This window comes from Ovis aries, chromosome 8, assembly GCF_016772045.2.
Source record: "Ovis aries strain OAR_USU_Benz2616 breed Rambouillet chromosome 8, ARS-UI_Ramb_v3.0, whole genome shotgun sequence".
NCBI lineage: Eukaryota > Metazoa > Chordata > Mammalia > Artiodactyla > Bovidae > Ovis > Ovis aries.
The window spans coordinates 575,905-599,477 of NC_056061.1; positions in this window are offsets into that span (position 1 = coordinate 575,905).

Consider the following 23,573-nt stretch of genomic DNA (forward strand, 5'->3'; position numbering starts at 1 on the left):
TGATCAAGCAGGTGCTTTTAAGAATAAGCCTAGAAAGATAGGTTGGTGTGATATTGTGTGGAGCCTCAAATGGAAGGCTAGGATTTTAAACTTATTTTGTTAGAAACTATTGCTTTTTAAATTATGGGCAGTATGGAATGAGGGTTGTGCTTTAGGAAGATTCTAAAGCTTCAAATTGTTTTCATTTGCTTCAGTGTACAAATTCTACTTTAAATATTTGGAGAGATTTCACTTCTGTTCTGAAAAATTTCTCCCAGTTTTATTGAGGGCTTCTTGATAAACAAAAACTGTGATAAATATATATACACATTTGAAGTGATAAATGTGTATAAAAAGGTGATAAAAAGGTGTACAATGGCTTAAAGCTCAACATTCAGAAAACGAAGATCATGGCATCTGGTCCCATCACTTCATGGGAATTAGATGGGGAAACAGTGGAAATAGTGTCAGATTTTGTTTTTGGGCTCGAAAATCACTGCAGATGGTGATTGCAGCCATGAAATTAAAGGATGCTTACTCCTTGAAAGAAAAGTTATAACCAACCTAGATAGCGGAGAAATTACTTTGCCAACAAAGGTCTGCCTAGTCAAAGCTATGGTTTTTCCAGTGGTCATGTATGGATGTGAGAGTTGGACTATAAAGAAAGCTGAGTGCCGAAGAATTGATGCTTTGGAACTGTGGTGTTGGAGAAGGCTCTTGAGAGTCCCTTGGACTGCAAGGAGGTCCAACCAGTCCATCCTAAAGGGGATCAGTCCTGAGTGTTCATTGGAAGGACTGATGTTGAAGCTGAAACGCCAAGACTTTGGCCACCTCATGCTAAGAGTTGACTCATTTGAGAAGATCCTGATGCTGGGAGGGATTGGGGGCAGGAGGAGAAGGGGACGACAGAGGATGAGATGGCTGGATGGCATCACCAACTTGATGGACTAAGTTTGGGTAAACTTCGGGAGTTGGTGATGGGCAGGGAGGCCTGGCGTGCTGTGATTCATGGGGTTGCAGAGTCGGACACGGCTGAGTGACTGAACTGAACTGAACTGAACTGAATGCTATATTTTCAAGGTGATGTTTTGATATGCATATACATTATAAAATGATTACACAGTCAAGCTCATTAATATACTATCACCTCACACAGCTATTTTTTGTGGTGAGAACACTTGAGATATACTCTCTTGGCAAATTTCAAGTCTGCACTACATTGTGGTTTTTTAAAAATCTCTTTACAATTTATTTTTTATTTTTTTATTAATTGGGGGTATAGTTGCTTTATAATGTCATGTTAGTTTCTGATGTACAACATACATACAGCTGCACGTATACATATAATCTCCTCCCTCTTGGGTCTCCTCCTATTTCTCTATCTCACCCATCTAAGTCATCACAGAGCCCTGAGCTGAGCTCCTTGTGCTATACAGCAAGTTCCCACTAGTTATTTATATTATACATGGCAGTATATATATGTAAATTCCAATCTCCCAACTCATCCAGCCCTCCCTTCCACTCCCGCCATGTCCATGTGTCCACTCTCTGTGTCCGCATCTCTTTCAGTTCAGTTCAGTTCAGTTCAGTCGCTCAGTCATGTCCGACTCTTTGCGACCCCATGAATCGCAGCATGCCAGGCTTCCCTGTCCATCACCAAGTCCCAGAGTTCACTCAGACTCATGTCCATCGAGTCAGTGATGCCATCCAGCCATCTCATCCTCTGTCGTCCCTTTCTCCTCCTGCCCCCAATCCCTCCCAGCATCAGGATCTTCTCAAATGAGTCAACTCTTAGCATGAGGTGGCCGAAGTATTGGAGTTTCAGCTTTAGCCTCAGTCCTTCCAATGAACACCTAGGACTGATCTCCTTTAGGATGGACTGGTTGGACCTCCTTGCAGTCCAAGGGACTCTCAAGAGTCTTCTCCAACACCACAGTTCCAAAGCATCAATTCTTCCGACTTTCTTTATAGTCCAACTCTCACATCCATACATGACCACTGGAAAAACCATAGCCTTGACTAGATGGACCTTAGTCGGCAAAGTAATGTCTCTGCTTTTGAATATGCTATCTAGGTTGGTCATAACTTTTCTTCCAAGGAGTAAGCATCTATTAATTTCATGGCTGCAATCACCATCTGCAGTGATTTTGGAGCCCAAAAAACAAAATCGGACACTATTTCCACTGTTTCCCCATCTAATTCCCATGAAGTGATGGGACCAGATGCCATGATCTTTGTTTTCTGAATGTTGAGCTTTAAGCCAACTGTTTCACTCTCCTCTTTCACTTTCATCAAGAGGCTTTTTAGTTCCTCTTCACGTTCTGCCATAAGGGTGGTGTCATCTGCATATCTGAGGTTATTTATATTTCTTCAGGCAATCTTGATTCCAGCCCAGCATTTCTTCCAGCCCAGCGTTTCTCATGATGTACTCTGCATATAAGTTAAATAAGCAGGGTGACAATATACAGCCTTGACGTACTCCTTTTCCTATTTGGAACCAGTCTGTTGTTCCATGTCTGGTTCTAACTGTTGCTTCCTGACCTGCATATAGGTTTCTCAAGAGGCAGGTCAGGTGGTCTGGTATTGCCACCTCTTTCAGAATTTTCCACAGTCAAAGGCTTTGGCATAGTCAATAAAGCAGAAATAGATATTTTTTCTGGAATGCTCTTGCTTTTTTGATGATCCAGTGGATGTTGGCAATTTGATCTCTTTCCTACCCTGCAAATAGCTTCATCTTTATCATTTTTCTAGATTCTACGTATATGTGTTAATATACAATATTTGTTTTTCTCTTTCTGGCTTACCTCAGAAGCAGTAAGTATGTCCAGACTCTAAGTCTCTGCAAATGACCCAACTTTGTCCATTTTTTTGGTTGAGTAATATTTTATTGTATGTTTTATTTTGAAATGAAAAATTAGGATCTTTAATAGATAAAACAATGAACATTGTAGAATTAGCAAACACATGTCTCTCTTTTCTTTTTTGTCAGTCAATCTAATACCATCGGTTCTCAAATGGGATGATTTTTGCCTTTCTTTCCAGAGGACACTTGACAGTGTCTGGAGACATTTTTGGTTGTCGTGACTAGGGAAAGGTGGAGAGATGTGCTACTGACATCTAGTAGGGAGAGGCCAGGGATGCTGCTAAGCATCCTATAACAGATCGGACAGTCCTCTATAGTAAAGAATTTTCTGGCCCCAAACATCCACAGTGCTGAGGTGGAGAAGCCCTCATGTGCACATGTGGAGGGTATATCCTGGGCAAATCCATGAACTAAGTTTGTGACTCCCAGTCCTCAGTCTGTTTGAAAGACTTGAATGATTATTTGAATTTTCTTTTGCCACCTATAACATCTCATGAAGTTATTATATAGAATTCCCTTTGATGTTAAATTTTCATTATATTATGGTATCAGAAGTATCTCTTTATCTTTATCTAGATATACTTTAAAAAATCCTTTTGTCTTTATCTTTATCTAGATATACTTTTTTAAAAATCCTTTTGTCTTTATCTTTATCTAGATATACTTTTGTTTTTGTCATAATTCCTGAGTATACTGGAGAACCATTTGTTAATTAGCTCATATCACAAGGATAACCAGGATCCTACAAAACCAGAGCTATAAATTTTGAGTTTTGGAAGAAAATCCTAAAGATTATATGGTATTTGCTCTAAACAATAATATTATAATTTTATTTTAAATATTTTAATATTATATTTTATATTATTTTTATATTATAATTTTATAATAAAATAGTGTTTCTTCAAGGTAAACTTTTAAACCTAATGCAAAGAACTGACTCCTTGCAAAACACCCTGATGCTGGGAAAGATTGAAGTCAGGAGGAGAAGGAGATGACAGAGGATGAGATGGTCGGATGGCATCACCAACTCAATGGACATGAGTTTGAGCAAGCTCTGGGAGTTGGTTATGGATAGGGAAGCCTGGCATGCTGCAGTCCCTGGGGTTGCAAAGAGTCAGATATGACTGAGCGACTGAACTGAACTGAGTGAGGAAAGGTAAACAAAATTGATAAACCTCTGGCCAGGCTCACCAGGAAGATAAGAGAGAAGATCCAAATAAATACAAATAAGAAATGAAAAATGAGAAATCCCAGCTGATAGTACAGCAACAAAAAGCCATAAGAGAATACCATGAACAATTATATGCCAACAAATTTGCCAACCTAGCAGAAATGGACAACTTTCTAGAAACATATAGATCACCAAAACTAAATCAAGAAAAAACAGATAATTTGAATAGACTGATCACTGGAAGTGAAATAGAATCTGTAATAAAAAACTTCATACAAGCAAAGGTCTGGGATCAGATGGCATCACAAATTCTACCCAAAATACAAAGATCTTACACAGATTCTTCTCAAACTATTCAAAAGACTGAAGAGGCGGGAACACTCTCAAAAAAATTCTATGAACCCACCTCACCCTGATACCAAATCAGACAAAGATACCACCAACATAGAATATTACAAGCCAGTTTTTTGATGAATATAGATGCAAAAATTCTCAACGAAACATTAGCAAACCAAATCCAACAACACATAAAAAAGATGATATACCACAAACAAATGGGATTCATCCCAAGTTCACAAGGATGGTTCAACATATGCAAATCAATCAATGTAATACACTACATTAACAACAAGAAAAGTAAAAAAAAAAAGATCATCTCAATAGATGCAAAAAAAGCATTTGAAAAAAGTCAACATTCATTCATGATAAAAACTTTTACCAAAATGGGAATAGAGGAAACATATCTCAATATAAAAAAAGCTATTTACAACAAACCCACAACCAATATAATACTCAATAAGGAAAAGTTGAAAACCTTTCCACTAAAATCTGGAATAGTATAAAGATGCCCACTCTCATCACTTCACTTCAAAATAATATTGGAAGTTTTAGCCACAGCAATCAGACAAGAAAAAGAAATAAAAATTGGAAAGGAAGAGGTAAAATTGTCACTATATGTAGATGATATGGCACTATATGGAAAAACTCTAAGGACTCCATTCAAAAACTACTAGATCTAGTAAATGAATTCAGCAAAGTAGCAGGATACAAGGTTAATATTCAGAAATTGGTTGCATTCCTTTATACTAGCAATGAATTATCAGAAAAGGAATGTAAAAAAAAAAAACCTTTTAAAATAGCAAGAAAAACAAAATAGGAATAAAACTGACCAAGGACTTATATGCTGAGAACAATAAAATATCAATCAATAAATAAAAGAGGATTAAAGAAATACTCTTGGATTGGAAGAGTTAACATTATTAAAATAGCAATACTATTGAAAGTAATCTACAGGTTTAATGTGATCTCTATCAAATTACCCATGATATTTTTCACAGAACTAGAATAAATAATCTAAAAGTTTATATGAAATAATATCATGCAAGGATGGGCACAATAAAGGACAAAAAGTTAAGGAACTAACAGAAACAGAAGAGGTTAAAAAGAGGTGGCAAGAATACATGAAGAATTATACAAAAAATATCTTAATGACCCAGATAACCATCATGGTGTGGTCACTCACCTAGAGGCTGACATTTTGGGGTCCGAAGCCAAGTGAGCCTTAGGAAGCATTACCATGAACAAGGCTAGAGGAGGTGATGGAATTCCCACTGAGCTATTTCAAATCCTAAAAGATGATGCTATTAAAGTACTGCATTCAATATGCCAGCAAATTTGGAAAACTCAGGAGTGTTCATAAGACTGGAGAGGTCAGTTTCATTCCAATCCCAAAGAAAGGCAATGTCAAAGAGTGTTCAAACTACCACACACTTGCATCCATTTCACATGCTAGTAAAGGAATGCTCAAAATCCTTCAAGCTAGGCTTCAACAGTACATGAACTGAGAGATTTTGGAAGTACAAGATGGACTGAGATAAGGCAGAGGGAGCAGAGATCAAATAGCCAACATCTGTTGGATCATAGAAAAAGCAAGGAAATTCCAGAAAAAACATCTACTTCTGCTTCACTGACTATGCCAAAGTTTTTAACTCTGTGGATCACAATAAACTGTGGAAAATTCTTAAAGAGAAGGGAATACCAGACCACTTTCCTGCCTCCTGAGAAATTTATATGCAGGTCAAGAAGCAACAGTGAGAACCGGATGTGGAACAATGCACTGGTTCCAAATTGGGAAAAGAGTTCATCAAGGCTGTATATTGTCACTCTGCTTATTTAACTTATATACAGAGTACATCATGTGAAATACTGGGCTGGATGAATCACAAGCTGAAATCAATGTTGCTGGGAGAAATATCAATAACCTCAGATATGCAGATGACACCACCCTTATGGCAGAAAGTGAAGAGGAACTAAAGAACCTCTTGATGAAGGTGAAAGAGGAAAGTGAAAAAGCTGGCTTAAAACTCAACATTCAAAAAACAAAGATCATGGCATCTGGTCCCATTACTTCACGGCAAATGGAAAGGGAAAAAGTGGAAGCAGTGACAACTTTTCTTTTCTTGGGCTTGAAAATCACTGTAGATGGTGACTGCAGCCATGAAATTAAAAGACACTTGCTCCTTGGAAGGAAAGCTATGACAGACCTAGGCAGCATATTCAAAAGCAAAGTCATCACTTTTCAGACAAAGGATAAATCACACCAAAGTTTTTTTTAGATCAGTATCTCAAGACAATAGAAATAAAAACAAAAATAAAAAAAATGGAACCTAAGAAAACTCACAAGCTTTTGTATAGCAAAGGAAACCATTAAAAAAAGGCAAAAAGAAAACCTACAGAATGGGAGAAAATATTTGCAAATGATGTGACAGATAAAGGATTAATCTCCAAAATATACAAAAAATTCATACAACTCAAGAAAACAACAACAACAACAACAACAAATAACTTAGTTGAAAAATGGGCAGAAGACCTTAATAGACATTTCTTCGAAAAAAGATATAAAGATAGCCAGTAGGCACATGAAGAGATGCTCAACATCACTAATTATTAGAGAAATGCAAATCAAAACTATAATGAGGGGCCACCTCACATTGTTCAGAATGGCCTTCATTAAAAAGCCTATAAATAACAAATGCTGGAGAGGATGTGGAGAAAACGGAACCCTCCTATGTTTTTGGTGCGAATTTAAGTTGGTAGGGTCACTATGGAAAACAGTATGGAGTTTCCTCAGACAACTAAAAATAGAATTACCATATGATCCAGCAATCCCACTCTTGAGAATATACCCAGATAAAACTGTAATTAAAAATGATAATGTAGCCCTATGCTCATAGCAGTACTGTTCACAATTGCCAAAACTTGGAAATGACCTAAATGTTCATTGGCATAAAGAAGGTCTGGTTCAAATATATAATGGAATACTATTCAGCCATCAAAGAATAAAATAAGTCCATTTGCATCAACATGAGTGCAACTAGAGATTATCCTACGAAGTAAGTTGGAAAGGGAAAGACAAATATCGTATGATATCACTTATATATAGAGTTTAAAATATAGCACAAATGAACCTATCTGCAAAACGGAAACAGATTCATAGGCATAGGGAACAGACTTGTGGCTGCCAAGGTTGGGGGAGGGAGAGGGGTGGATGAGGAGTTTGGGGTTGGTAGATGCCAACTATTACATTTAGAATGGATAAACAAGGTCCTAATGTATAACACAGGGAACCATATTGAACATCCTGTGATGAATCATAACGGAAAAGAATTTTAAAAAGAATGTATATACGTGTATAACTGAGTCACTTTGCAGTACAGCTGAGATTGGCACAACATTGTAAATCAATCATATTTCAATAAAAAAGAAACAACAAGTGGTGATCATATTCTTAAAATGCTGTTAGAAAGTGTAGTTGCTCAGTCGTGTCCAACTCTTTGTGATCCTATTGACTGCATGTAGCCCCCAAGCTCCTCAGTCCATGGGATTTTCCAGGCAAGAATACTGGAGTGGGTTGCCATTTCCTTCTCCAGGGGATCTTCAGGACCCAGGGATCAAACTCAGGCCTCCAGCATTGAGGGCAGGCTCTTTACCTTCTAAGCCATGAATGAATCCCGCTATTAGAAAGTCCATCTCAAGATGTACCAGTTTTGAAATCATATTTTAGAAATGAGAAGCTTGGTCTTGCATTAAGATTTGTGACATTGTTGTTAGATTTTATATAAAAACATTTTTTTTTCTGTTTTAGAGGTATTTCAATTTATTTAAATTGCTAGGTAGAATATGAAACCAAATTTGTAGTTAGTACCAGAGAATGGACTTCACTGGGGTTTAAAGAGAACTGTTTCTACACAGACTCACAAAAGACTTACAGAAAAAGGGGTAAAGCCCTAATTTTAAGCAAATAGAATACATGTTTCAAACAGACTAGACAAAAATTGACTTATACCCTAATTCCACCCTGCCTTTTTTTTTTTATATTTAGAAAGTAGAGATTTAACAAAAGGTAGCCATATCCTTTGTGTGTACGATGCAGATTATAATTGTGCAAACAACAAAACTGTCAGTCTGTTACCCCCAAATTCCAGTGTTCGGGGCCAGGTTATTTTGAAAAAATCTGAAAAATTGCAAGAGTAGAAAAATGAATTCATGCAAACTGTTCACCTAAATTCATCATTTTGTAACACTTCACCCATTTTCTTTCTGTCTTCTCTCAGTATGTATGCATCTACATGTTTTATGTTTGCTTCTTTTCTTTGCTCCTAAAAACAAGATACATATATATACTTGGTCACTCCGTGCAGCTCACAGAATCTTAGTTTCCTGACCAGCGATTGATCCCTGGCCGCTGGCAGTTGGAACTTGGAGCCCTCACTATTGGGCCATCAGAGAATTCCCAGAACATGGAATTCTTTACATAACCTTAGTCACCATATGAGAACCAATGGCGTAGATTGACTAAAAGAAAAGTAATAAAGAAAAGAAGAAAGGAAAACAAGTGTTTGTTGATTCTGTTATTTTCTTGTTTTTATTTTTCTGTTAAATATTCTAATTAAAAATTTCAAAACAGAATATATTATATAGACTTGAAATTTGCTAAGAGATAGTATATCTCAAGTGTTGTCACCAAAGAAAATCAAGCTAACCGTGTGAGGTGAGGGATATGTTAATTATCTTGATAATGTAATTATTACACAATATATATTTGCATATAATCATTTGCATAAAGCTCTACAGGCTTTATTCTGTACTTCCTCCTAAAGTCAATAGTTTCTAAAAATAAGTATAATCAAATTGAGAAGAGTTAAAATCATCATATTACCTAATATAGCCCTTATTCAAAGCTATGCCAGCATTAACATTTATAGCATGCTATAAGGAGATCCAACCAGTCCATTCTGAAGGAGATCAGCCCTGGGATTTCTTTGGAAGGAATGATGCTAAAGCTGAAACTCCTGTACTTTGGCCACCTCATGCGAAGAGTTGACTCATTGGACAGACTCTGATACTGGGAGGGATTGGTGGCAGGAGAAGGGGACGACAGAGGATGAGATGGCTGGATGGCATCACTGGATGTGAGTCTGAGTGAACTCCAGCAGTTGGTGATGTACAGGGAGGCCTGGTGTGCTGCGATTCATGGGGTCATAGAGTTGGACATGACTGAGCAACTGAACTGAACTGAATTGATATCTCTCAAATCTTTAATCTGGAATATTTTCTGTTTTATGGGGGTCATTTATGACTGACATTTCAGGAGAACACAGACCAGTTATTTTGCAGAATACCCTCCAATATGGATTTGCCTGATCTGCATTTTTGTTCAGGTTACACATCTTTGGCAGCGTTAGTACTATATAAGTGTTACTGGGTCCTCACTTAATTATACAGGAAGTACCTAGTGTCAGCTTGTCATATTATTATTTTACATATTAAATCATTCAAAAATTAATTAATTTTAATTAAAAGTAATAAAATTTAGAACTAATTAAATTAATTAATTTAATTTTTGGAAGTATAATTGATTTAAAATGTGTTAGCTTCTGGTATACAGCAAAGAGATTCAGTTATATATAAATATATTTTATTTTTCATATTATTTTCCATCATGTTTTATTATTAATGATATTTGACTAAGCCAGGGTGGTTTCCTCCAGATTTCTTCATTGCATCTTTTGCAATCAATAAATAGCATCCAGCATCCAGTGATGGTTCTTGCTTGAAACAATTGTTGGTATAAAGATTGAAAACAGTAACGTTCTAGCTCTAAATTCCCTGTACATTTATTAGTTGACTTTCTATTTTAAAGAACATTTTCTTCTAATTAATTTGTTGCTTATATTGGTAGAAGTATGAGGTCATGCATTATTTGTACTCACTGTGCAATAATCTATAGTTTTCAAGGTTCATGTTGGTGCTACAGTCACCACAAGTTTGGGCACTGGGAGCACTGGTAGGTAGGCTGCTGTGTCCTTTTTAAAAGTGCTCATCAGTTTTTGCATTTCTTTTTCTTGAGGATGGTCTTGATCACTGCCTCCTATACAATGTCATGAACCTCTGTCCATAGTTCTTCAGGTACTCTGTCTATCAGATCTAATCCCTTGAATCAATTTGTCATTTCCACTGTACAATTGGAAGGGATTTGATTTAGGTCATACCCGAATGGTCTAGAGTTTTTTTTCCCTAATTTCTTCAATTTAAGTCTGAATTTTGCAATAAGGAGTTTATGATCTGAGCCACAGTCAGCTCCTGCTCTTGTTTTTGCTGACTATATAGAGCTTCTCCATCTTTGGCTGCAAAGAATATAATCAGTCTGATTTTTGGTATTGACCATCTGGTGATATCCACGTGTAAAGTCTTCTCTTGTGTTGTTAGAAGAGGGTGTTTGCTATGACCAGTGTGTTCTCTTGGCAAAACTCTCTTAGGCTTTGCTCTTCATTTTGCACTCCAAAGCCAAATTTGCCTGTTTTTCCAGGTATCTCTTGACTTCCTACTTTTGCACTCCAGTCCCCTGTAATGAAAAGGACATCTTTTTCGGGTGTTAGTTCTAGAAGGTCTTGTAGGTCTTCATAGAACCATTCCACTTCAGCTTCTTCAGTGTTACTGGTTGAGGCATAGACTTGGGTTACTCTGATATTGAATGGTTTGCCTTGGAAATGAACAGAGATCATTCTATTGTTTTTGAGATTCCATCCAAGTACAGCATTTCAGACTCTTTTGTTGACTATGATGGCTACTCCATTTCTTCTAACGGATTCTTGCCCACAGTAGTAGATATAATACTCATCTGAATTAAATTCACCCATTCCCATCCATTTTAGTTCACTGATTCCTAAAATGCCAATGTTCACACTTGCCATCTCCTATTTGACCATTTCCAGTTTACCTTGATTCGTGCACCTAACACTCTAGATTCCTATGCAATAGTGTTCTTTACAGCATTGGACTTTACCAGTCACATCCACACTGACTGTTGTTTTCACTTTGGCTCCATCTCTTCATTCTTTCTTCTCCACTAGCATATTGGGCACCTACTGACGTGGGGAGTTCATCTTTCAGTGTCATATATTTTTGCCTTTTCATACTGAGAAAGACTAGGTATCTCTTCAAGAAAATTAGAGATACCAAGGGAACATTTTATGCAAAGATGGGCACAATAAAGGATAGAAATGGTATGGACCTAACAGAAGCAGGAGATATTAAGAAGAGGTGGTAAGAATACACAGAACTATACAAAAAAATTCTTCATGACTCAGATAACCACAATGGTGTGATCACTCACCTAGAGCCAGACATCCTGGAGTCCGAAGTAAAGTGGATCCGACAAAGCATCACTATGGACAAGGTTAGTGGAGGTGATAGAATTTGAGTTGAGCTATTTTGCTGCACTCAATATTCCCACAAATTTGGAAAACTCAGCAGTGGCCACAGGACTGGAAAAAGTCATTTTTCATTCCAGTCCCAAAGAAAGGCAATGCCAAAGAATGCTCAAACTACTGCACACTTGCACTCATCTCACACGCTAGCAAAGTAATGCTCAAAATTCTCCAAGCCAGGCTTCAACAGCACATGAACTGTGAACTTCCAGAGGTTCAGACTGGTTTTAGAAAAGGCAGAGGAACCAGAGATCAAATTGCCAACATCTGCTGGATCATTGATAAAGCAAGAGAGTTCCAGAAAAACATCGACTTCTGCTTCATTGCCTACGTCAAAGCCTTTTTTAAAAATTTTATTTTTATGCCAAAGCTTTTGACTGTGGAGGTCACAACAAACTGTGGAAAATTCAAGAAATGAGAATACCAGACCACCTTACCTGCCTCCTGAGAAATCTGTATGCAGATGAAGAAGCAATGTTAGAATCAGATGTGGAACAGCAGGCTGGTTCCAAATTGTGAAAGGAGTACATCAAGGCTGTATATTGTCACCCTGCTTATTTAACTTATATGCAGAGTACATCATGAGAAACGCTGGGCTGGAGGAAGCACAAGCTGGAATCAAGATTGCCGGGAGAAATATCAATAACCTTAGATATGCAGAAATATCAATAACCTTAGATATGCAGATGACCCCACCCTTATGGCAGAAAGTGAAGAAGAACTAAAGAGCCTCTTGATGAAAATGAAAGAGGAGAGTGAAAAAGTTGGCTCAAAACTAAAAAACTAAGATCATGGCGACCAGTCCCGTCACTAAGATCATGGCATCCAGTCCCATCACTTCATGGCAAATAGATGGAAACAGTGAGAGACTTTTTTGGGGGGGCTCCAAAATCACTGCAGATGGTGACTGCAGCCATGAAATTAAAAGACGCTTGCACCTTGGAAGTAAAGCTATGACCAACCTAGACAGCATATTAAAAAGCAGAGACATTACTTTGCCAACAAAGGTCATCTAGTCAAAGCTATTATTTTTCCATTAGTCATCTGTGGATGTGAGAGTTGGACTATAAAGAAAGCTGAGTACCAAAGAACTGATGCTTTTGAGCTCTGGTGTTTCAGAAGACTCTTGAGAGTCCCTTGGACTGCAAGGAGATCCAACCAGTCCATTCTATAGGAAATTAGTCCTTAATATTTATTGGAAGGACTGATGTTGAAGCTGAAACTCCAATACTTTGGCTACCTCATGCGAAGAGCTGACTCATTTGAAAAGACCCTGATGCTGGGAAAGATTGAGAACAGGAGGAGAAGGGGACAACAGAGGATGAGATGGTTGGGTGGCATCGCTGACTCGATGGACATGAGCTTGAGCAGTCTCTGGGAGTTGGTGATGGACAGGGAATCCTGGCGTGCTATAGTCCATTGGGTCGCAAAGAGTTGGACACGACTGAGCGACTGAACTGGCTGACTAACTGATCAGTTTTTGAGGCCTACTTTGCTTGCTGACACAATAACATTTTTCAGATTCAAGTTACACTTTCCCTGGAATCAGCCTCTCCTTTTAATTAGAAATGGCATTTGGAAAATAAGATCTGGGTGTCAGGTGTGCCCACTGCTTTTGGGGTGACTTTGCTTCTATATCTTTTCAGTAGCCAAGGTTAGAAATGTATTTCTATCTTTTTTTATGTATAAATTATTAATTGTGGTCAAATACACATGATATTTATCATTTTAACTATTTTCAAGTATTGAGCATATTCATGTTTTTGTGCAAGCAATCTCCAGAACTCTTTCATTTTGTGAGAATACAAGTATCCATTAAATAAGGACTCCCCATTCCTCTGTTCATCTAGTGCCTGGAAACCACCATTCTAGTCTTTTTCTGTGAATATGACTGCTCTTTGTACCTCATGTAAGTGGAATCATAAGATCTTTTTTTTTTAGTGACTGGCTTATTTTAATTTAGATTTCTTTTTAAATCATGAATTCAGTATGAGTTTTTTTTGAAGCATTATGTAATGGACTTTTACTAAAGTTCAAACTTTTTAAACAAATGTCATTTAGAAATAGATGAAACTTTCAGATATATTTTTTATAGTGAAGTGTTGATCAAGTAATTGGTATCTAAAAATAGTTGTCAGTTTCACTGAGTAATAAATACTTGGCCTTGGTAATTAATGAATCTCATCTACTTTTCCTAAATACACTTATGAATGTATAGTACTTAGGAAAGAGAATATTATTTAAAATCTATCTGTTAAAACAGAAAATGATAAATGGATTTGTAAGTAGTTGGTAAAACTATCCCAGATAAGCATGACTTTCATGTCATATTTTTCTAACTGGAGCTCTAAAAAGTCACTTTAAAAGTCATTTTAAAAGAAACATCACATTTATCTGCATAGCTATGTAGAGGTGTGAAATATGTAACTTTTTAAGGGAGTGTTCCAAATATATGAAGTGATGCTTTTAATAATTGACCAGAGATGCCAAAAATTATTGAAGACTATAAAAGACAGACAGTTTGGAAGTGCATGTGATTCAGAAGGTTTTTTGATGAATTCCCAAAGTCTACACTAGGCACAGTGTTTGAACAAATTTGGATTTGATTTGTGAAAAGTTTTCTTAACATATTATTCAGTTATGTATTTATCACGTAATAGTGAAAGTTGCTTGAACACTGGTTTAATATGAGCAAGATGTTCTAAGCATCCCCTTTCTCTTTATATAGCTAAAACTTTCAGTTCTACCACAATGTACAAGTTCTTTATTTTATTAAAGTATAGCTGATTTATAATGTCATGTTAGTTTGAGGTTATAGCATGGTGATTCAGTTATATATATATATATATACATTCTTTTTCTGATTCTTTTCTCTTATAGGTTATTGTGATATATTGAGTACAGTTCACTGTGCTATACAGTAAGTCCTCATTGATTGTCTATTTTATATATAATAGTGTGTATGTGTTAATCCCAAACTCCTAATTTATCCTCCCCTTTCTTCTTTGGTAACCATAAGAGGTTATGGTCTCTGTCTGTGGGTCTATTTCTGTATTTGTACTGGTTTTTAAGGTGGTATAAATTAGCATTGTCTTTTGGATTTGGACTGAAGAACTCTGATGAAACCCACTGTGAAGTATGAGACCAGGTAGTGGGGAGTGGGAACTGGTTCCCTGCAATAAGTTTTCCATTAAGCCACTTAATCACTAGGCTACAAGGCTTCTGGCACTTTAAAGATCATCTAGCCCCAAATTCTTTACCTCTGTCTTACAAAGATTGCCAAACGTATGTGCTCATCCTTACTTAAGGCTTATCTTTCCATCTTTAGAAAGCTCTTGACTGCTAGAAAATGACCTCCTTATAGTTTTCACACCTTTATCCTGGTCCAATTCATGTCTTTAATCATGACCAGATTTTAAATATTTAAAGACAACATGACTTCATTTCCATCAACTGGAATCTTTCATCATTGTTACCCAGAGCTTAGCTCAAAGGACACAGCAGTTGTAGAAAAGGAAAACAAAGGGAACTGGCAGAATTTAGGATCTGTTCTCTCCCGCTGTGAGTCAGAACAGGGCGTGATGGTTGTGCCAGCCAGGTGTGGTTAGTCCCCACCCTACTGCTCCCATGCAGCCCAGCCCCTATCATCAGTCAGCCCAGGGCAGATCTATTCCAAATTCCACAGCTAACCTCTCACAGTGCTTTGTTGCTTTTAATGGGATAAAGTTGGCACTCAGGGATAAATAAAATATATACTTTCCATGTGGCAATTCAGGGATGAGCATAACATACCATTTCACAATTAAGCAGGGCACTGGAAATTATCATTCTTGACCAAACAGGAGGGACTAAGTGTGAAGGAGCATTTTCAAGCTGTCATGGTGATGAGAGATGCTCTGGATTTTAGACAATGAAGACCAGGGATGTTAAACGGCCAGGAACGCATGAAAGTGCCACAAAATTATTAACCTACCAAAAATGCCGTAAGTATTCTCCTTCTACCCTTTTGTGTGATTGGAACATTGATTTTCCTAACATGTATCATGTTTGAAGTGCTGATTGATATAAAGTCATGTGAAATCTCTGTAAGACATGATGTGTAAGAGCCCATCAAGAAAGAATACCTAGAATTTCCTTCCAGTATTCTTCTCTTAATGATCTCACTTGCTTTCACTGAAAAGCAGGAACTAAAGGTGCTTCTCACGCAGCAGAACACTGATGTCCTTGAAGGATCCATCCACCACAGGATTATGCACGTCGAAAAAGGCAGAACCCATATCCAGCTCAGGGTCCAGTGTTGGTGATCTTCAAAGGTGGGTGGCGGATGTATTAGGCATTTTTGGTAGGTTAATTCTTTATTTTGTGGGACTATTTCATGCATTGCAAGGCATTTAACATCCCTGATCTTCATTGTCTAAATCACCTCCCATCACCATGATGAATAAAAATGCTCCCAAATATTTCTAGATGCCCTTTGTGAGCAGGGGGTGGAGGAGAGATATGTAAGAGGGTGTGATGACGAGATGGGTATTGGTAGTCTCATGTGACAACCATCAGTTGAGTGCAATCCCAGTGGCCTCTTTCCTCTTGCTAGTGATGGCAGAAGGCAGGGGATCGGATGCAATTCTGGCCAATGAGATGAGAGGGAATCTGCAGAAGTGCTTCTGGGAAAAGTTTAACACATTGATAAAAAGAGAAGAAACAGTTTCTAGTCTAAGTCTGGCAATTGTGATAAAAATATAGCACCTAGAAACTGGTTTCCATTTGCTTGTGGCTGAAGTGAATCTGCTGAAGGAAGCTGAACAAAAAAGGGGAAGGAGCCTGAATCTTTATGGTGCCAGTGAGCTGCTAAATCAATCAGTCCTGGAACTGTTTTGTATTTTGACTTTTTACTATGTGAGATAATAAATTCCTTATTGATTAAATCAACTAAGCCAAAGTTTTTAGTTAAGTTGAAAGCACATTGAATGATACAAAAGACATATTGAAAGCCTTATCCTGCTTTCTTCCTCCCACCCCCCAATCTTAAGACCACCTTATTGAAAAAAATAAAATTATTAAAAATTAAAAATGAACACAAATTTAAAATATTCACACCTGAGGCAAATACCAATGCTCTTTGAAAGACAAAGCTGGTTGTGTCTTCTACAGTATTCATTTGTCAGATTGAAATAGGTCAAAATAATAAAAGATGTCTTAACTCCAACCAATGATTCAAAACCAGAACTAATTCTATGAGTTTCCTTTTAAAAATTTACTAGTATTTGAATAATATTTATATGACATCATGTCATGTCACAATATTCAGTCATGGTGGCCTTTTCCTTTTATTTCTGCATTCTTATTCGAATCTAACATTAATTTTTGATGGTTTTTTTTTTTTCCAGCCGGTGTTTCCTAATTTGACCATGGCTTTTGCCTGAAAATAAACACATGCTTGAAAACTAAGGGCAGTGTCTCATGAATGAATCTATTACTGGTGACCTTAACTCTTACTTTAACAGGGTTAAAGTTTTTCACAGATCTGGGGAATTTTAGTGCTTGGGTGGACATCAGAGATAATCCAGCATGTATAAATCCCTTTGAATCCTTAATGAGAAGAGGAGATTGGATGGTAATATGGTTTTTGAAGTTGGCATAGATTCTTTAAGGGATAGCATGCCATACAAGTCACAAGTATTGGGATCAGTACTTCAGTTCTCATCCCAGTTTTGGCATTTTCAGATGTGTGATACTAGACCAACTATTCACTTCTGTTTCTTTCTCTGTAAAATAGGTATAAAAATGTTAGCTCTGCTTGTTTTGAGGGGCTGTTGTGAGAATTAAATGGAAAGATGTGTTCATAATAGGTATTAAAAACAACCACAGCAACCCCAGCAACAACATCCTATTAGGTGATTTTTTTTCTTCCAAATAAGAACCACTGCAGATTAAAAAATAGAAAGAAAAAAAATGTCCATTGATTGCTAGAACTACTTTCCCCCTTTTGTCATTCAATTAACTCACTGGGCATTATCAACCTCTTCTCAGATAGGACTTTACTCCAGAAGACTCTCTGCTTCTCCTGAAAAGCAGTCTAGATCAGTCCTGGGTTCATAACCCCATCACAGGGCTTACTAATCTCCATCTTGCTCTTTGGCAGTGGTTCTCAGGGTGCCTGAGAACATCTGGGGAGCTCAGAAAGAGGTTACTGGGCCCACTCCAGGAAATCCTGATCCAGCAAAGCCTGATACCTGGGAGTCTGAGTGTTTTACAACAGGGATTAAAAAAAAATTTATTTATTTGGCTATGCTGGGTCTTAGTTGCAACATGCGGGAGGTTTAGTTATGACTTTGAACTCTTAGTTACTGCATGTGGAATTGGTTTCCTGACCAGGGGTTTGAACCCATTTCGCTTGCCTTGGAAGCTCAAAATCTTAGCACTGGGCACCAGGGAAGTCCCAGCAGAGGATTCTGATGAGACTCCTTTAGGCTACACTGTGAGATCTCATCTCAAAGATGATCTCCCTGAGAAAGTGAAAATAAGTGAAGTCACTCAGTCGTGTCCAACTCTTTGTGACCCCATGGACACCAGGCTCCTCTGTCCATGGGATTTTCTAGGCAAGAGTACTGGGGTGGGTTGCCATTTCCTTCTCCAGAGAACTTCTCAACCCAGGGATCGAACCCAGGTCTCCCACATTGTAGACAGACGCTTTCCGTCTGAGCCACCACTTGATCTTAGCCAAAAGTCCGAGAAGCGGGCCAGGCTCTAATTTTCTTCTTTGTATCCCCTCTACTCAGGGATAGGTACTTAGTAGGTGCTCAGTTGACAAGTACTAAATGAACACCAAAATTTTCCTGAGGTTCAGTTTGTAGAAATATATAATTGGATTGTCCACACACAATTTATACCTAGTACAAAGAGCAATATACTCTTAAGCAATTTTGCCTTTCATAGCCTGGTGGGCTGCCGTCCATGGTGTTACACAGAGTTGGACACGACTGAAGTGACTTAGCAGCAGCAGCAGCAGCCCAAACATTCAGATTTCTGGAATGATTGCATTCTGTTAAAACAGAAAGGAAACCTCTCAGCCTTTTATAGATGTCAGAGAATTGCAGAGAAAGTACTCATCTATCAAAAAATAATCTATCAAAAAATAATTTATCAAGTGCTTCCAACATGCATACATTATGTTGGGTGCCACAAAGATGGAGGAATTACAAATAAATATAAGCAGGATTTCTGTTGCTCAGGAACTAGACATCCTGCAAAAATAAAATAAAGCCACGTGAAATAGGTCTGCATTAATAGGACTGCTGGAGTGGCCATTGGCGGGTGGTGCTGGGGGTAGGGATGTTTAGGAAGGGATCTGTGGAGTTGCTGAGTCTTGAACTGAAGAATGAGAGGGGACTCAACACCAGGCCTGACTTTAGCAGACAGGGTACGTTAGAGCAGTTGTGAGGTCTTGGCAAACAGTGCCACCACCCCCTCTTAGTGCTGAACAAATGGAAATAAACAAAGGAGTAACAGAGGAGAAACCAAAGCATCATCTTCATTTCCAGTAATGACTGGATCCGAGCTTCTGTCTCAGTGTGAGAGCCTAAAGCTCCGCTAACATATTCCTGTAGGAGTAGCACAGTGGTTGATGTCCACAGGTGGCTTAACTTTTAGGAAGAGGAAAGGACTGAAGTGGGCATGGTCACTGCATCTCCCTTACGGAGAGAGGGAAGGGGCAGCAGAGGGTCAGAAGTGCCAGCCCAGTGGTGCTCCCTTCATTTAGGAGGAAGCAAGAGTATGGAGAAATATTCCTTCTAATATTCCTCTTCTTTATGTTCCCCTGATCAGTAGGTGTAACCGTTAGGCTCAGGGTCCACTGGGGGCATAGCTATCCCCCTTAACTGAGACTATCTGCTCTCTTTCAGGACAGTCCTCAACCCACTTTCACATAGCCACCCCTTACAACCTACTGCTGCTCTTTAAGGCTTTATTCTGGGACCAGTGGTGGGCAATATGGAAATGGGACCCAGAAGATACAGAAGTTGGTTAAAAAATATATTAACTAAATAAAAAGAAACTTTGTGTCCAAGAGTGAAAATCATTTTCTCTTACTCCTATTCTAACTTTTATCCAGCTGTGTGTCATCATCATCTATTGATGTTTCAGAGAAACTAAATAGGACTTTTAAATAAATCCAATAATAAACCCCAGCAGAGATCCTTTGCTTCTAAAGCAGGTCTTAATTTTGTTCTTTCTATAACAATATAGAGATGCCCAAAATCTGAATTTAACTTCATGCAATTATAAAATTCCCTGAAATTAAAGACCCATATTGCACGATATTAAGGTCCCAAATTAGATTATGCTGGCTTTGTGAGTTAAAAGTATAAAGAAACTACAGCCCTTCCCATTTCTCATTTGACTCCGTCTCAGAAGTTCTTGGCCCCTGTGTAGACACCTAGACCTATGTGTCACTCACATGAATGAGTACAATTGGTTCAAGCTTCAGAAACTCTGATGCCAACTCTCTGACAAACCTCCTTTTAGAAACAAGTCCAACAGGTCAATAGAGCCCCATAGCGCTGCTCCTAATATGGAAGAAACCCAGTAGTATCTGACGCAAGGAGACTAGATGGAACAAAACAATACCAGCTAACCAACCAACCAAAACACAGTAACAAAAACTTGGTTTTAGTTTCTCCAGGATACCATTAATACCAGTTGTCCAGAAACAGCAATGAATGAACTTAAGGTCAACTGGTAGAAATTGCTCACCCATGTTGTTTGGAGGAAAAATCCACCTTGTTTCTACTCGTAGAAAGTGGTACCTGAGATATTTCTGTCTTCTTGCAAAGTTTAGAAATTTGCAGTGATGGCAGCCCTTCCACTCTCTCTTGTGTGCAGACGTTTTGGTCCTGTGCCCCAGTGGCTATTTCCCTACCTCTTCATGTGGAATTGCTTAGACCTGTAAAATCCCCCTCCTGGGGAAGGCTTCTCTCCCGTGTGTGTGTGTGCTCAGTGGCTTCAGTTGTGTCTGACTCTTTGCGACCCTATGGACTATAGCCTGCTAGGCTGCTCTCTTCATGTGAGTGGGTTGAATACTGAAGTGGGTTGAATACTGGGCAAGAATACTGGAGTGGGTTGCCATGCCCTCCTCCAGGGAATCTTCCCAACCCAGGGATCAAATCCATGTCTCCGGCATTGCAGGTGGATTCCTTTACCGCTGAGGCACCAGGAAAAACTCTCATGTGTGATTGATTACATTTAAAATCCGCCTGCCAGCCCTTGCTAGTGGGTGACTGCAGGCACATTGACAGACTGGTTGGTTTTGCCTTAGCTCCCTTCTTTGAATCGCATAATGACTTTCTGTGCAGCCTGTCCCGTGCTGCTTACCTAGTTCTGGCACTAAAGAATTAGATCTAGAACTTGAGAATTCTCAGCAGCACTCTAGAACTCTGCTGCCCTGCAGACCTGGCTGAGACAGAGCAGGCTAAAGGAGTGTGTGAGAATCTGTTCGAACCTACGACTGACTCCCCACCCCATTCTGCCTTGGAGGCTCAGGAGCTTCTGCTGGAGCACCAACCGCCTCTTTCCGCTGCAACTTCCCTCAGATGGGCACGTTTAAGGTTCAGCTCTGCAGCTGTGCCTTGAGGCTGTCTCTGTGCCTTGAGGCCTCTTGTTTGGCTCAGCCCATCCCTATATCTCATTCATCCTTTAATTCAAAGTGGAAGCCCCACATTCCTGCCTGGACAGCTCATGGCCTTACTCAGGCTGCTCCCTATTTGCCTCTCATTTTCCTTAAGACCCTCACCTTCGCTGAGGCAATAGCCCATCAATGCCTAAAGAGACCCAATCCCACTTCAGGTGGTCCAGGCAGTCCCATTTGCCTAAAAAGACCCAATCCCAATCCCACTGTGTCTGAGTTCAGCTGCATCAAGATGAGTTCTGTGCCATTCACAGCATCTTGTGGGCAGGCATTTGGAGACAGGGTGGGGCTTGACTGGGCATTGTGGTGAGGCATTCGGACTTTACAGGTAGTGTTTATATTGTTGCTGTCTATTTAGTTAGTTAATACCTTATTTATTATTGAGCTGAAGAGTGTTGAAGTAAACTGTGTAAACTTTTTTCTTTTTATAGATAAAGGTACAAGTGGTATGTGAGTTGATTTGGAGTGGATATAGAACTTTTGGGAGGCTCTTCCAATAATCCTGGCCAAGGAGGTAGCAGGACAAAGAACATGTTTTTGAGACATTTCCAGTAATTAAAATTAATAGGTGCTAAGGTCAGTGGCATGCAAAAATCCCACAGAGCAGTAGAGGTAAGACACAGTTTCGATACCTGCATTGGAAAGATCCCCTGGAGAAGGGGATGGGAATCCACTCCAGTTTTCTGGCCTGGAGAATCCTGTGGACAGAGGAACCTGGTGGGCTATCGTCCATAGGGTCGCACAGAGTTGGACACAACTGAAGCCACTTAGCATACACACACAATCACAAATGCATTGCGGGATTTTTGCATCCCGCTGACCCTGCTGTCTATCCATTCTAATTTGTGATTGTAGACGTAGGAATACTCTTCATCTCCTCTCCTCTTTTATGGTTGCTGATGGGAGAGGGCACGTCGCCTGTGGGGTCAAAGGACAAACATTTATTAGGTGCCAGTGGAGTGGTTATAGCAGATTTCGTGGAAGATTGTTAGCATGCCTGAGCTGTTCTGACACAGAGCACTGGAATGCATGTCTGTTTTTCCCTCTCGGTAGTTGAAAGATGCCCTTCTGGCCTGAGATCTGATCCATCCCGAAGGTAGTTCTAGACATCTGGTGCTACGACAGCACTCTTGACAAATAGCTAATGTTTTAAATAAAGGAAAATATTACATCAGGGGATTCCACTTATTTCTCAAAACCAAATGGCACCAAAGTCACTAGCTGTGTCATTGTTAAATGGTTTTGTGGACTCCAGGGAGGTGATAGTACTGAAGAGAATTTTGCAACTTCTCCAACTTTCTAAGCCCTGATTTAAAGGGCATTTCCTGACAGGCTCATCTTCTGCCTCCTGTGAAGGGAGAGAAGTTACTTTTTATCCAATGAATATTTGGCTCTCATGTTAATGATGTCCACCTGTTTTCTACAGACTCAGGCTGTTTTCTTTCATTCCAGGAGAGCTGGGCATGAAGTGTTTCACCCACTGTCAGCACTTGGCTTTGAGTACCTGACCAGAATCCAGATTGACATAAATTCTAAGCCATCTCTTAATGAAATGCAGCCTTACAATCCATAAGCGATGTGAAGTATCTCGACTAAAACTGGGCTGTGCGTAGTTCGCTCCAGGAGAAGTGGGGATGGGATGTTTTTGTCTCAGATTTTCCCACTTCTGTCCCCAGGGCCGTTTGTAACCCATCACTGAGTATTTTAGTTAATATCATGATTTACTAAGTTCCTCATTAGAAGGGGAATATCTGGAGGAAAACAAGAGTCAATTTTTACATAATTTAAAGGACAGTGTCCTGCATCAGACATAGGAGGTGGGAGGGGGGTTCATGTTGGGATCACATGTACACCCGTGGTGGATTCATGTCAATGTATGTCGAAACCAATACAGTATTGTAAAGTAAAATAAAGTAAAAATAAAAATTAAAAAAAAAATAAAGGACAATGTCACTTGATAGTTATCACGAAAGTGGATCTGAGCCGTGCTTACAGATAAGGCATTGGGTCTAATGCTGAACACAATATAGGCATGAATAGGACCTAGTTCATGCTTGAAGGAGATTTGTAGAATCGCTGGTACTTGCCATTGGCTGGAACTTTAGGATG